Source organism: Hypanus sabinus, unplaced genomic scaffold (assembly GCF_030144855.1).
Source record: "Hypanus sabinus isolate sHypSab1 unplaced genomic scaffold, sHypSab1.hap1 scaffold_588, whole genome shotgun sequence".
NCBI classification, from domain to species: Eukaryota; Metazoa; Chordata; class Chondrichthyes; order Myliobatiformes; family Dasyatidae; genus Hypanus; species Hypanus sabinus.
Window position 1 is genome coordinate 30,449 of NW_026781446.1, and position 13,495 is coordinate 43,943.

Genomic DNA, 13,495 nt, shown 5'->3' on the forward strand with positions numbered 1-13,495 from the left:
ACTGCAATTGTCGAACGACGCCGTGCTATAAAAGCAGATGAAATACTGGCAAATGGTCATCGATGGACAGACAGGGGTCACTATTGAGGTCATTACCTTCCATGGATGTGTCGGGTTGGGATATTGACAAAGAATGACAGGGTTCTTATTTGCTGATATAGAGAAGGGTAAGGAAATGGGATTTCAAACAAGAATGAGGGTAGGGACTGGGTAGACTGCATTTCAACACATTCCGAATACCTGCCCTCACAAACCGGAAAGGTCATGACGCAGTGACGTATAATTATGGTCTAATAAGAGCATCATAAAGTTTCGTTGTGATTGCAGTGAAACCGCTGCAGAAGGATTGCACCAGGAAGTTGCCGAACATGAAACATTTCAGATATCAGCGGCAAATCTAAAGTTCAATTTTCGAAACGGTGGAAGACGTGTTTCATACGGAAGTTTAAAAAATATTAGAGACATTCTGGTGTTGAGTAGTGGTAACTACTTGTCCATATCAGGTGCATCTAATATGGAGGGACAGGTTTATTGGATCTGTAAGTTTTAGCATTCGTTAACGGAAGGTGTTGAGTGTCTTCAGATGTAGGCATTTGAACCAGAGATTTCGTTTCCACTCTGCGACCCATGCTACTGCATTTTCGTTGTTCACAATAATGTCGCTTCTACATCAGAACAAAAATCACCCGGTCTCCGGAATCCCTGTGTACGGACCACGTAGTTGATCCTGCGTTCTCTGGTGAAGCTCACTCCACTGAACTTCGATCTATATTCCCCGCCTGCGGCGGTCTCCACTGGCATCGCGAGGCAGAGCGAAGAGGACATCTGATCATCCACCTGACCGGCTGGCAAGGATCGGGAATGAACTGCGACGTTGTTTGTTTTTACACCGGCCCAACTGCCCTCTCGCTGCTTCTATGGCGATGGCTTGTCCCTACCTCGCATCCGATTAAGCCACGCTGAGTAGGGATATCCATCCCTAAGTAAGATTCTCCATCCTCGAGTAAGAATCTTCATCCCTGAGTAAGAACATCCATCCCTGAGTAATTATCTACAATGCTAGATTATAGGTCTTTCTGGTTTGCTGAACTGTCTGTCTGTTTCTATCTATCTATCTATCTATCTATCTATCTATCTATCTATCTATCTATCTATCTATCTATCTATCTATCTATCTATCTATCTATCCATCCATCCATCTATCTATTCGTCTGTCCTGCTGCGTGCCTTCTGCTGTCTGTTTTTGTCTGTTTGCCCCTCTAACTAGTTTGCCCCTCTAACTATATGCTGCTGTGTCAGATATTGCGAATTTGATGGAGCGGAATTCACAAGGAGATTATCAATGAAAAGCACTTGGGGAGTTTGGGAAATGATTATTTTTTCAGTCTTACTGGACCGATCTAGCAAGGCAGACTGACTGTCATGATCCATTAGCCAGTGGGTCGGTAACTAGCAATCTCTCACTTGGTGTCCCAGATTTAACGGCATTGATGATATATTATTGGGGGGACCTCGAGTGCAAAAGTTAGGTGAAGGTTCACATGATCTGGCTGAGAAAATGAAGCACTGCGAGCGGATGATGAACGATAATGAAAATTCAAGTGTTCAGCCCTAATGTGGCGCCTGGACACACAGAGTAACAACGCACAGAGAAAGGTTCAACAGAGGATGACGGTAAACTTCAAGTACCCTTCAGTTCCCAACCAGGGAAGAGCTCCAGCGTCATTTTTCCAACATAACAAAGGCTGCCATCCAAGTCTCGACACGACATTTCGCCGGAGAATGGTTGGATGCCGCTGTTCCCTTCAGAATCAGACTGCAATTGTCGCCTGCCACCCACGCTCATGGAAAGTCTGTACTTAAAGTTCGCCTACTGAGTACTTGAGTGCTCACTTGTTCTCCCCATCCATAGCTCTCTGCTTACATCCGCATGATCATATCGTTCTCCATCTCCACATCCGGTAGAGTAGCAACTCTTCGCCCACCCGCCCCCCCCCATACCAGACAGTGACGCAGCCTGTCAGAATGCTCTCCAGAAGTTGTTTGAGTCTATTCGTTAATCTCCTAATGAAGTACTGTATAGCCGCTGTTTTGCCTTCTTTATAACTGCATCGACATGTTGGGAACAGGTTAAGTCCTCACAGATCTCAACACCCAGGAACTTGAAACTGCTTACTCTCTCCACTTCTGGTCCCTCTATGAGGATTGGTATCTCTCTCCTTCCTAAAGTACACAATAAGCTTTTTCGTCTTTCTGACGTTCAGTGCAAGGTTGTTGCTGCGAGACCACTCAACTGGTTGACATATCTCACCTCTGTTCGCCCTCTCGTCTCCATCTGAGTTTCGACCAACAATGTTTGCATTATCAGCAAATTTATAGGTGGTATTTGATGTGCACATTTGTTAACTCGATATGCACACGGATGTAAGGAAGATCGAGGGATATGGACAGGGTAGGAAGGAGGGATTAGAGTTTGAGTGCATTTGATTTGATTTTTAGCTGGAATGACAATACATTGTGGGCCGAACGGCCTTTTCACGGGCTCTATAGATTTTTTGGCTCTATGCACTATGATATCTGTAATTTTCTTCTAGATTTTCTTTCCATATAGAATAAAAACACGTGTTTGCAGCACTGGGCTCTAGTGGCGCAATCGGTTAGCGCGCGGTACATATATGGCAGTACACGGCGGAGAAATGCCGAGGCTGTGAGTTCGAGCCTCACCTAGAGCACTCGTGATTTTTAACAGTTGCAATGCCCGGGTGACTAGGCGTCTCTCAAGCTGAGCATTCCACTGGAATCTTACATTTGATTTGTACCTCTGAGACACCCTGCTTATTATTTGTATTTAACTTCGAATCGATGCAGCTTTGATTTTGATCTGAGAAGGAGAGTGTGAGTTTACACCCAGGGTTGTGTGAGTCCACTGGTGTTCACTCTGCTGACCCCGACTGTGCTGCAACACACAGCTCGAATCACATCATCAAGTTCGCCGATGACACGGCCGTGGTGGGTCTCATCAGCAAGAACAACGAGTCAGCTTACCGAGAGGAGGTGCAGCGGCTAACGGACTGGTGCAGAGCGAACGACCTGTCTCTGAGACTGAACAAAAAACCCAAAAGAGATGGTTGTTAACTTCAGGAGGGCACAGAGCGACGACCATTGACGGCTCCTCCGTAGAGATCGTTAAAAGCACCAAATCTCTTATTATTTATTGTACTGCCTGCACTGTTTTGAACACTTTATGCAGTCCTGGGTAGGTATGTAGACTAGTGTAGTTTTTGTGTTGTTTTTACGTAGTTCAGTGTAGTTTTTGTTTTTCTTCATGTAACACTATGGTCCTGGAAAACGCTGTGTCGTTTTTACTGTGTACTGTACCAGCAGTTATGGTCGAAATGACACTAAAAAGTGACTTGATTTGACAATATTCATATTAATTTAAGAAACCCACCCGGATGTCCCATCTAAACCACTTGCACTGACTATGGTAGCATCTTGTTTTTATCAAGTTCTGTTCTGTTTTGCTTTGCTTTGACTACAGTTATAACATAGCTACTTGTATCTGGCAGACCCTGCTAAAAGCTGTTAGAACCCCGTTTAAAAACCCTAACCCTAACCCTAATGCGTGTCTGCTAAGATAAGTTGGTTTCTTGATAATTTTGTTAAGGAGGCGTATTGGGTGTTGCCTTCATTAGTTAGGGGCTTGAGTTAAAGCGCCGCGAGGTATTGTAACTCTAAAATAGTTACAATAGCCTCCTTACAGAAAGGATGTGAAAAGTTTACTGAGGCTGCAGAGGATGTTTACCATGGGGCTGAGTGGATAAGACATTCCGGACATTCTCTTGGGAGATTGGGAGGTTGAGAGCTGACTTGATAGAGTTTAACAAGATACGTCTCTACCGAAAGAAGTATAAGTTGCGTCTTCCCACCGCCAGCCTAGGGCGAGATGTAGCACTTCCATAGCACCCTCCCCAACTCAGGGTCACGTGGGGCCATGGGAGCAGATGATAGATGGTCGTATGTGCTGCTGATGCCGGTCACATATGCTGCTTATGTCATCACTGACACCAGGAACAAAATCGCTGAAGAGTATTGATGACGGCTGGTATCAGCTGTCTTGTAAAGGTACTTTCTAGGAGAAGGCAATAGTCAGTGCAAGTGGTTTAGATGGGACATCCGGGTGGGTTTCTTAAATTAATATGAATATTGTCAAATCAAGTCAGGTCTAGTCACTTTTTAGTGTCATTTCGACCATAACTGCTGGTACAGTATTGGATAAGTGCACGGATAAGTGGGATATGGATGGCCACAGTCCGGGTGAGGTCGATGGGATTAGGCAGTGTAAATAATTCCCCAATGACTGGACGGACTGAAGACCCTGTTTCTGAGCAGTAGTTTCCTGTGGCTGTCTGACTATATGTCTGGATTACAACGTCAGTGTCTCGCAACTCCGACCAATCTAGAAAGTCGTTGATGCTGTTCGATCCCTCTGTCCTTGCACACAATGAAGCATGTAGACTGAGTAAAGTGGATGGTTACAGCATGAGGAGATAGATGTGAGATGATAAAGGGAGTATCACACTGCATGAATATACCTTCAGAAAGGCGGTAGAGACAATAGTTCAGGTCTGGAGGTGGGTGTGAAAGTGGTCCCAGTACAGGGAACAAATCTGTTGCTTCGGCTGTGGTAATGGGAATCATTCGCCCCGATACTATACCACAAAGGGTTCATTTAGCCCGAATCCAATCCTTGGACAGAAATGTAAAGTCAGAAACCTTGGCAGCCTTTGACGGCTTGCAGTTGTGGAGACGTCGTGTTTTAATTGTGTTGAATATTAACTCGGGGGACACATTACTTTCGGCGTCTCTTTGTCCTGGAGTCGAAAGGCTTTATTAAATGTTGCATGATTGCCATTACAGATGTTAGTTAACTGTTGAACAAATAAGACCATGCTATTTTCTGCGATATTTTGAAAATATGAATGCATTGCAGATTTAAAATACAACATGCTGTTTGGACATAAGTGATGTCAATTGAAAGAGAGAGAAAAAGATTATGGCCATGAATGGCTTTATGTCAATTGAGTGTTTCTTTAGTTTGTGTTGGTGGGACGATTGAATTAATCTTCTTTTTCACCATACTGGTGACAAAAAAAATCGTGTCACCTTGCGGGAAGTGATTTCCAGGAACTGATGCGAAGGATGCATATATTTCCGAAATTCTATGAAGTGCTGGTGTATGCTCGCCTCAGCTCTCCACATCTCACGCTCCCATCTCTTCTGCAGAATACGTGCTTTGCTTTGGAAGTTGTTTGTTCAGTATCCTCCAATTGCCTGTGATGGTTTTGAAGGGAGACAAGTGTGTGCCCGGGTGTTTGCTTTGCCCTGGCTGAATTTTTAGTTTGTGTAGATTTGTATGTTTCATTTATTATTAATTCAGAGAGAGACACGGATTTCACACTGACCATGTAGATTCAGGGTTAACTGGATCGAAGTTTAAGCGTATCTACACCCGATATGATAAAAACACGATTTCGAAGTGTTGGGAATTGAAATGGGAATTTGGAATTGTCATTCTGGAAGGAAGATTATTTTAATGAGCACCAGAAGCTGCTCTGAACACTATTAAATGCTGGTTTCAAGTTGTAGGTCTCCATTGGAAAAGATTGTTTTGAAGTCATTGTAGCATCTGCCCTGTAACATGTAAATGACTGGTCAGCTTATATAAAGTGGCAGTGTAGTCAATAGCTCAGCGATTTTCTTACGTCATCAGCCCTAATTCCATAAATTATCCAGCTGTTGCTGTGTGATCAGATTAAATCGATTATTTCCCTGAGCCCTATTTCTCGGAACACTGTAACTGCTGAGTGCAAAAGCTGTAAAATTTCCCTGAAAGTCCATCCTCTTAGCGGGGCGCGGCTGCCCGCTGTCTTCCAGCCAGAATTCACTCTACCTACTACATCACATGTCTTCTGTTAGGAAGTCAGTTCTGAATCAACGAAGGATTACCTGGATCCCATGCTCCCTACTCTCGGAATTAATACACCGACATCGACTATTCAGATAACTCAACCTGGCTCATATAGGACAACATACCTCTGACAGAGCCACGTTGTCTCTCCGTAGCCAAACTACTTTTCTCCAAATACTCATAAATTCCATCTTTAATAATCCTCTATAATAGTTTACCCACTACTGACGAAAGACTCACTTGGCGATACTTCCAATGAAAACCGCTATTATCTTGCTTCAACAATTGATTAATATTTGCCAACATCTAATCTTTTAGTTCTACGTCCATGGCCAGGGAGGATACAAATATCCTGTCCAGAAGCTGAGCAATGTCTTCGCTTCCCTTCCAAATCAGCTGGACTATTTCCCCTCCGGCACCGGGAAATCATCTATCATAATGATTTCCAAGTTTCCAGCGCATCCTCTTTCTTAGTATCGGCATGATAAACATGTAACAATTACAGCACTGAAACAGGCCATCTCGGCCCTTCTAGTCCGTGCTGAACGCTTACCCTCATCTAGTCCCACTGCCCCGCACTCAGCCCATAACCCTCCATTCCTTTCTTGTCGACATAGCTATGCAATTTTACTTTAAATGACAATCCCGAATCTGCCTCTACCACTTCTACTAGAAGCTCATTCCACAAGATATGGTAGATATCATAGAAAAGGCAATATGCTAGATATGATCTAGCATATCTGCCTTTTCTCTCTGCCTTTTCACGCTGTGTTCACATTGATCAATGAATTCAGTGAGGAGCTTTACCGCCCCCTTGGACTCCAGACCCTTTGGACTCCTCTTTTACCTCTGATCTGCCCACACGCTCCCCAGCCTCCTCCTGTTCTTCGCAGTGCAACTCGTCAAGGCCTTCTCAAGTCGCCTTCTAACTTTTCTAAATCCATTGTTAAATTCTCTCCTGTGTGTATTGTGACCGTCCATAACCCTACCTAATCCTTTCTCCCTAAACCTCAGGTACTTTTAGTTCTTCCTCTTGACGAGTTGTTACAACTGTACTGTCACCCAGGGTTATATTATGCTATTATCCTTTCCCTGTGACAATGAGACAAGCCCTTACTGAACCCCATGTCAGTGCTCCCTAAACAATCTCCACATATCTGTCGTGCATTTCCACGAGTGCATCATCTCCCAATGTACCTTCCCAAGATCTTGACAGGAAGCACCATAAATCGCCGACTTTCCATTAAACACATTCAATGCTCCCTGGTCCTATCCATGTGCAAGGTAAATCGAGGGCAGATCTGCCCTATTGCTCTGAAATGCTGACCCACCCAGAGATCTATTACCTGATACATTTCCTTTTCTAATATTAGATCTGGTACGGACTGTTCGCTAGTCCGCCTATCTTCATATAATGACATGCATCCGTCCTGGACCCAACTGAGAAATTAAGTCACGTCTAGACCTTTTACTCTGATGAGGTACCAAATAACATTGTGGACGTTTCTGTTACCCGTGCCAATAACATGGCCAATGTCCAATATCCGCTTACCAATCGGTTCTTCACCGTTCCCGTTGCACTTATTTGGTTGATCTGCATAGAATACTCCCATTGGGATGATCGCGTCTTTCGTGTTTCTGTGTTAGACTCGCCATCGATGAATAAGCAAATGCTCCACGTTGTCCTTCCTTTCTGCAGCTGCGATACTATCCCTGATACCACCGCACTCCCTTTACACTCTGTTACCTGACCCTGTCCATTTTGAAACACCTAAAACACGAAACGTCCTGCAGCCATCCCTGCCCTTGTGACAGTCGAGTGTCTGTGATAGTTTGGAACATACTTCAACCTATGTAGCAATCACGCCAGTAGCACTGCGCGTTTGTTTTTCTATCGACCTGAACTGTATGAAGTCAGCAATTTTCCACCAATTCTGCAATTTCCGGTTGACCATACATATGATTGATTGAGTTTACGACGTGTTTACCAAACCTGTTCATTGTAAAACGGGTTTATTTGAAAACTCCGTGGAAATGCCATTAGACGCGGGCATTATGTACACAGATGGCCATTTAACGTAAACATGTACCTCATTCCATTCCTCAGCTCTTCTCTGAATTTCCTCTGTGTCAGTGTATAGATACAAGTATTGGTGCACACGCTGAGAATTTGCAACATGAACCCAAATTGCTGTAGGATGAATACCGGGGAACTCAAATACCTGTCCTCGTAAAAATAGTTTTGCCTCTGCCATTTCAGGGAATGGGCTACCATGGGCATCCAAAATAATATGAAATTAGCTGATATTGAAAACACCAAAATCATCGATTTTCTGCGTTTTTCCACCTCGGCATCTTTCTGATTGTCGCTGCTGTTGCGAAGCTTTCTGCGGACTCTATTTGCCACAACGATATGTCTTACGGTTAACCCGTTAAACACCAGGATTAAGCCGATTGGTAACAATGGAGTTACAGTACTGTCCAGTAATTGGTATCCTTTCCACACGGGTGAGGTAGCGTATTCATCTGTGCGGATGCACCGCCACGGCGTGTTGTCAATGATGACGTAAGGTTCAAGGGCAAAATAAACCGGGGCACATCTCCCGCAGCTCACTATAACCACGGTCACGATAACCACCGTTGCTGCTCTCTCGGTGCAGTATCGCTCCCGCAGCTTTCGGCAACATATTGCGATGAAACGATCGAAGGTAAAACTGACCGTGAACCAAACAGAACAGTCCGTCGCTACCATCCCGAATACAAGTGTCAGAGCGCATACATGAGTGCTGAGCAGGGATCTGGAATAAATGTAGATATTGTTTGTCTGATCCACTAAAGCAACAACGATAACCACCATCAGATCCGCTGTTGCCATTCCAACCAGGTAACGGGTGATGCATTCGGAGAGTCCGCATTTTCCCCGAGAGAGGATCACAACCGCCGTAAAATTAACTGCAAGAAATTTGAAAAAAAAAAACATTATAAATATGAATAGAATAAATGTAGATATTGTTAGGTCTGTTCCACTAAAGCAACAACGATAACCACCATCAAATCCGCAGTTGCCATTCCAACCAGGTAACGGGTGATGCATTTTCCCCGAGAGATGAACAAAATCGCCGTTAAATAAACTGCAAAAAAATTGAAAAAGTAATAGAAATCTGGTCAGCAACAACTCTCTCTGAATGCACCCATTCTTCCAGTGCTTTTCAGAGTAGGGTTTGTTTGGAAATGGAAAACGGTAATCCAGTGTGTACGGTCTCAGTAGCTGCACTCTGGCTGTCTGACGCATTGGAATGGCAGTGGATTGGCGAAACTCCGACAGTTGACAGCGAGGAAATGAACTCCCCGACTAAAGTACTGGTGAGTCGTCGATCTCCCCAGTAACCGACACCATTTCCATTATTAGAGGTAAAGGTGCTGACAGGTTTGTTTGTAGCGATGTCAAGGTGGAATGAAGGAGATATATGCAAGAGTTTTCATTTCCTCATTTGCAGAAGAACAGATCTGCGTGTCGAAAATAGACTGGACCGTCATTTGAATAAGCTACCACGTTGTTATAGTGTCGAATTCTCTGCACTGATAGAGACTCGGACCTGGAAAAGCAGAGACCTGCGTCACTTCATAAAGCCTAGCGAAGTGAAATTATGAAACATTGATAATATTGGCACCGACTTAAATGACAAAGAAAAAATTGCGATCGAAGTATGGAAAATGTACATAAAACAATCAGAACCCTGAACCCTCCACTCTGGAAACGTTTCAGCCAATGGTAGTATCTGTGCTCAGTAAGAGCGCAGATACCGCAGCAGAGAAGCAGTAGAGTAACGACGGCACATACATAAAGTGACCAGCTCCGGCATCTTACCGGGGACACCAACCGCTACAAGTGTGGGATAGAGAATGGCCGCGATGTAGTAAATTGCCGGATATCCCATATTCCGTCAGAAGCAGCGTTCAGTTGTACGGAGCGTTTCAGCCGCTCAGATGGACTGGTGACCGGTTTAGCAGACTTTTATTGAGGGGAGAGCAATTCCACTGAGGCAATTAACGTAGTTGTCACGTCAGGGACATTAGTGACAACCAACTGCACAAACACTTACGTTAAACTATTTTTATCACTGTTCCCTTGTCATTAATTTGACTCCTCAAGGGATATTGCAATCTCATTATTTTAAAACAAAATATGACGTGAATTTTCCATGTTATTTTTCATGATACATGGCTTCAGCTATTTAAATAGGATAGTTTTATATCTATGTAGTTTTCAAAGTAGGCATTCATCTTGAAGTCGATTTATTTTGTAGCATTTGACGGAGCTCATTCGCTTCTGAAATTGAGGGAAGGAGTTTGTTCTGGCGGGTGAAATGGAGAACACTTCTTTATTAAAGGGGAACATTCGTTCATTCTTTTCTTTCGTTCGATCCAGTCATTCCGGGCGGTTTGAGTGTTGCATATCACAGTGACAGCTGACATGTGTTACAATAAAATACACTGCATATATTCCTGCGAACACTGTAAAAGATCCACAGCGATATTCCAGAGACCTGTGATAAAAAAAGGGAGCGTGTCCTCGGGAAATTAGCGAGGGCTGTGGATAGTTTGAAGAACAATGTTTTCCAGTGCTCAGATGGTCGGTTTGGCAGGAACCTGACCCCTGCCAATGAATGACCGGGCCGTCCCACACCCGTGACGTGCGATGCAGTCTATTTCACTTTGAATATGTTCTCAAACCTGCCACAATTCTACCACTATTTCTCCATCCATTCTCTGTCTGAGCAAAAGCAGCAAGTTCCAGTCTGTTCTATTATTTGCCACGAAGTTTTATTTTTTTTCTCCTGATTTACTGTCAGGTCTATTGCCTTTCGAGCGTCACTATGAGTATGTGTAGAACAGCGGAAGTGTTCAAGCACACCTGTCAATCACTTTCTTCTGCTCCTGCAGTGAACCGCTCCGTGACGATTGTGGTTCTCGTACTGATGAGCGGCCCTCGGCTTATTGGAGAGTCTCATCACTCTGTTTCCATTGTAGTACTCGTACTATTGTGAAACCCTCAGTTAACTCCAGAAAGTACCAACTCTGCTTTCAAATTCATCCTTCCAAAGCGAATCACTTCGTACTTTTCCGGGTTCAACTCTATCTGCAAATTATCACCGCTGCCCTGAGTTCTGTCTATATCTTGTTGTAATCTCTGACAAGCTACTATACTGTCCATATACTGTCCAATTCCAGCAACTTCCACATCATTGAAAATGCAATAAACCACCCTGTCGCCTCGTCTTCCAAGTAATCGATAAAAACACAAAAACCTGGGGTCTCAGAAAAAATCTCTGCAGAACAACTGTCACCAACATCCCGGGAGCAATCGCTCCATCCACAACTATCCTCTGTCTTCTGTCGGCGTCATTTCTAAATCCACCAACGAACTTTCCCTGGATGCCAAACCTTTTGACTTTATGAATGGACCTACCTTGGCTAACTTTAACGCCTTGTTAAAATCCAACCATATCAGCTGAATTATCCCCCACTTCATTTCCAGAAGACCATGTAACAAACACGTTCCCCCGTCTGTTTCTCCCTTCCATTGTCTCCGCCTAAGCTTGGGCGAGAGTAAAACTGTGACCGATCCTCAACTTCCGGGTAAAACCGGAAGTGGTTGCCCAACTCACATAGGGAGCAACTGCTATATCATCCACGTCACCGTCGATTGTCTAAAAAATAAATCTAAGAGGATCATCTCATCTCGCTGCAGAGAATCTAATTGACAGTGTTTTCTGGAACTCAGCGACTAGAGGACATTGACTATCACCAAAGGGTTGAAGTTTTTTAATATGATACTCACCCAACTTGTTTGGAGCGGTCTATATACTGATGGACCGGATCTGTCGGGGATATCATATGTCCCTACAAATCGCGAAGCTGTAAAGGGGCTTGGCTGATGTAGAGAGATCATGACCTTCTGTCCGATTTCCAACTTTTGCGGTTTTGTTCGCACCTCGAAATAAGCTTTAGTGTGCTGTTTCCTCTGTCACACATTATTAGCGGCGACATAATCGGGCTCCTTAATAGAGTCAATTAAACGCTACTTGCATTGGTCCTTTCCTATGCCATCATATTCGGCCTGTGATAAATCCAGCCCAAACAGGGATGCTACCCATTTAATTTCAGATTAGATTGTCTTTAAAGATCTTTTCATCCGTTCAGCAATTGCACTCTATTGTGATCGATAAGGGAAACCAACCTGTGTTTTACCCCAGACAGTTTCATTACATTTTGTATCACATGTGCGGAGTAGCAGAGACCATGACTGATTCTGGAGAGATTTGCAATCCCCAACGGGTGGAAATTCCGTCCAACATAATCCTGACTGTAACGTCACCGGTTTTCATCATCGAGTTGGGGAAGCCTCTCTCCACTTGGTGATCGCATCCCCTATCTCGGGGATATAGTTCAGTCCTCCAGGGCATGGAGGTGAAAATCCAACAACATAATCCTACAAGTTAACACATGGTCCTTCTACGGAGCGGGTCTTAAAACTGCTTCTATATGCCGATTTTTCTGGGTTATCATTGTTCACAAAGCAAACAATTCTTTCAATAATGTCCATCTCTTCACAGTTTAGGGCAGCAACACAGATTCTTCAACTGTTCCATAATTCTATCTGTTCTCTGATGCCCACAAAAGTCATGGTGACGATACATCATATGATTTATTTCACTTTCTGTCACCACAAATTTACCATAATTAAATACAGTCCCATTCCGTGCCTGTATCCCTCTATATTTCCCAAACTGTTCAGTATTCTCTCCTCTTCGTACCTTTGCTAACTCCTGATCCTGTTGCTGTGTCATGACTAAGTCTATTTGTGTACAGTTTGCTGTTTTCACTGTTATCCCTACCTCTAAATCTGGATTACATCTCATAATCCAACTTGACTCTAGTTTGGAGAACCCACCAACCTTCCTGCTCCCTTCCGGGTAAGTCTGTAACTGAGCCTTCACTTTTTTGTTTAAATCCGGACGTGTTTCCTCTTCTCTTCTTAAATATGTACTTCAACATGGGAGCCGATGGTACAGGTTTGACACCCATTGGGGTATAACCTCGAGATTCCCATAATGGTAAATATTCAATTAAAGTGCAAGAGTATGCGGTGAATGAATGGAGATGGGTCATGTACCGTCTCATTCGTTATCTTGTTCAGCGCAGAAGTAGGGAGTCAGAGGGCTTGTTCTTGTGCTCTACTGTTCCCATGATCCTATCAGGTCCACGTGATGCGTTCACATTGTAATCACAATCTATTAATCAACAGCTGCCCATTCTCCTCCATTTATCCCGTTCTTCAGCACTGATGGGTGTCATAAGACACGGAGTGTTGCAACACAGGAGTAAACTCTTCCGCCCATCATGTCTCTGACGAGCAGAACATTCCCGGCTGAGCTGTAACGTAGGGAGTGCCGCCAATTTCTCGGCAGGTCATCAATCAACCGGATGCTACAATGTGGAATTAAGGATTATTCCAAATAT

At 43.9% G+C, this 13,495-nt stretch overlaps 1 non-coding gene across 1 annotated transcript; it reads left to right on the plus strand.

Moving 5' to 3' along the window:
- Window positions 1–2,638: 2,638 nt before the first annotated feature.
- Window positions 2,639–2,732, plus strand: trnai-uau (transfer RNA isoleucine (anticodon UAU)). The gene is made up of 2 exons: window positions 2,639–2,676; window positions 2,697–2,732. It is a non-coding gene; the product is annotated as a tRNA-Ile (tRNA).
- Window positions 2,733–13,495: the final 10,763 nt, after the last annotated feature.